At 46.8% G+C, this 3,210-nt stretch overlaps 1 pseudogene; it reads left to right on the forward strand.

Annotated features, from left to right (window-relative positions):
• The first annotated feature begins 794 nt into the window (after positions 1-794).
• Positions 795-1,083, forward strand: LOC100962063 (annotated as a pseudogene).
• Positions 1,084-3,210: the final 2,127 nt, after the last annotated feature.

A 3,210-nucleotide genomic window follows, 5' to 3' on the forward strand; every position in this document is an offset into this window, starting at 1 on the left:
CTTTTCTCTTCAAGAGTCTCTGCAAACTTCAACTCTCCTTTGCTTTTGCTCATCAGTGAGCTCTTTTGAGACCATTATTATTATTATTTGAGACAGAGTCTCATTATGTCGCCCTGGGGAGAGTGCCATGGTGTCACAGCTCACAGCAACCTCCAAGTCTTGGGCTTAAGTGATTCTCTTGCCTCACCCTCCGAAGTAGCTGGGACTACAGGAGTCTACTACAATGCCAGCTATTTTTTTGTTACAGTTGTCATTGTTGTTTTAGCTGGCCCAGGCTGGGTTTGAACCCATCAACCTGAGTATATGTAGCTGGTGCCATAACCACTGTGCTATGGGTGCTGAGCTTTGAGACCATTTGCATGCTCTTTCTCATGCCAAAATTTTCACTTAAGATTTTTCTGTTTCTCTGTTAAAGTTTACTTGATCTGCTATGCTTCTCACAGTCAGACAATGATTCAGATGCACAAATGCACAATTTTTTGCAACGTTTTGGTCAGTTTTGCTTGTTACTGGACACCCTGACTTCTTCATCAGTGATGCTTTTTCTCCCGTCAGGGAAACATTTAATCCATTTGTACACTGTTTTCTTCATGAAATTAATCCCCATGAACTTAAACTAAAATGTCCCTGATTTCACGTCCATTCTTGTCAAGTTTAACAAAGAATTTAATGTTTGTTCGTTGCCATAATTCAAGCCCCCACATGCTCACAATAGCACACAAAAATGTGCAATAAATGGCAGATGATGTGACCTGGACTCTAGGAAGTTGCACATGGATATCAAATGTCTGACAATGGCCAAGAACAAATTAAGAGGATGGAAGTCCAGGAATATATTTCACATAGTTGGCCAAAAAAACCAAAGTGAAACCAGTTACCACTAATCTTAGGAAGATAAATATTATGAATGATGAAAAAGTTAACAGAATGAATAAAGCTTTCAAAAATGTACAAAAGGGATTTGCACACTTCTCAAAATGCCTTTCTCTTGAACCTGTGCGGAAAGAATTGATTCCTCAGCAGTGTCAAGAAAGTGAACCAGTTAATGTTGATGAAGCTACAAGATTAATGGCTCAGTTGTAATACAGTGGTGATGCATCTTATTTCCCCCAAAAACCAATAAATCCAATGTTTTATACAAAAAAAAAGTGCAGTAATGAATGCCACTCAGCAAGACAGCATGACACATGGACAGGAACACAGTTGTGAGACATTTATATACCAAGGTTATTTAACCTTACAGAGATGTCTGTACAGTGCTGACAATGTAAGGGCAAGGTGGCAAGTTTGCAAATTTAATTGTCAGACTTCCTACAAGGATGAACAAGACAAGATTTCTGCCTTCAAGGAATCTTGTATCTAGCGCCAGACAGGACATATACACAAAAATAGAGAGGATATGTGACACCCCAGAGGGTGGGCAGTACGTGGTCCAGGCTGCACCTTCCTGCTCCTAAGGCCAAAAGTCACCAGCAGTCAATCTGCTGGCGCCAAGACCCCAGCCTGCTCTTGGCCTGCCCTGTAGACAGGTGCCCTACTTGGACTCCAGCTTGGCTTTGCAATCTGGCATCTCTCCACGCCATGCTGGGTTCTAGGAGCCACAGTGCCCAGCCTGCAAGGTTGGCTCTCGATGCAGTGCCTCAGCCAGACCTTCCGTCGCTAGGGGGGCTTCAGGGCATCTAGCAGGCGTGCTGGCGGTGGGGTAACTAGAGTCATGGGGGTACGCCCACAGTAGCAGGGGTGACCTGTGGACAGGGCAGAAGGCTCCCTGCGCTCCTCTGCTTCAGCCAACCACACCACACTGCAGCGAGGCCTCTCGGAGGGCACCTCCGAGGCCCAAAGCCAGCGGCGGGTTGCCTTCCCAGCCACCTTTGCAGCTCTGGCGCGGTCATGTGACTCATCCCAGCCAATGAGGCCTGAGCAGAAGTGCGCAGGGGCTTCTGGGCAGAGGCCCTCGGGTGGTCAGGGTTACCCGGCAGAAAGCTTGACCGCTCAAGCCCCAAGACCAAAGCTGAGCACAGAGGTTAGGGGAGGAAAGAGAAGGAAAGAGCCAGACCAGGTGGCCGTCGTGGTGTGAAGGGATGGATGGCCTGCACCCTAGAGTTGGAGACCTTGAAGCAGCCTGGCGAGCCACCTGTGCCGGGGAGCCGCCTGTACCGCAGACTGACCCTGGCTGCCACATTGCCTCCCCGCGTCTTCTACACACTTCTTGCCAACCATCATAGCAGCAGATCATGCTTTAAGAATTGTCAAAAGTCACCACTCTGAGGCCAGGTGCGGTGGTTCTCATCTGTGATCCTAGCACTCTGGGAGGCTGAGGCAGGAGGATTTCTTATCAGGAGTTTGAGCCAGCCTGAGCAACAGCAGACCCCGTCTCTACTAAAAATAGAAAAATTAGGCGGGCACTGTGGTGGGTGGCTACTTGGGGTCCTAGCTATTCCGGAGCTGAGGCAGGAGGATCATTTGCGCCCAGGAGTTTGAGGTTGCAGTGAGCTAGGTGGACCTCTCAACACTCTAGTCTGGGCAACAGAGTGAGACTCTGTCTCAAAAACAAAAAGTCACCACTACAGGAAAATAACTTTTCTGATTCTTCTTTGTCCCCATCCTCAAACTATCCATGCAACTCATCCATCTTCAGTGACAAGGGGTGAGTTCCAAGCAAGGAGTCAGCAGAAGGCCCAGCCCTGTCAGCTGGGGAACCTGACTCTGGAGTTCTCTTTTTAAATACAGAACAGAAATCTTGGCAGAAGGTCCTTTACTGCTCAACCTGCCTATTTATCTGTAAATCAAACCCAACAAGACCACCAGGGAAGCATAACTGTGACACCTGACAGGAAGGAAGGAAGGAAGGAACCACTTTCCCCAGACCTCTGGGGCCTCCCTGCTTTCGTTGTCTTGGCATGATGCTGGTGACTAAACAGGTCATTGGAGCTGCTGTTTAATTTGTAAGGAAACACATTCTTATTTTGCAGCTATAAAGGACAAGCATTGTATCCTAGGTTTAGATCAAATATGTAAAGTTATCTTCCTTGTCTTGGAATTAGTGTCTTTATTTCTCCTTGGAATTAATATCGTTATGGCTTTTCTATGTGTAGAGTTCTGTGACAAGGGCTAGGAAGAGTTTAAATGAAGAGAAAGCAATGGATGCTTGGATAACCTCATAATCAAATATTAACAGCAATCATGTAATGAGTTTCTATTAGCAGCCGT

This window comes from Otolemur garnettii, unplaced genomic scaffold (assembly GCF_000181295.1).
Source record: "Otolemur garnettii isolate 467f Iridium unplaced genomic scaffold, OtoGar3 scaffold00062, whole genome shotgun sequence".
Lineage (NCBI taxonomy): Eukaryota > Metazoa > Chordata > Mammalia > Primates > Galagidae > Otolemur > Otolemur garnettii.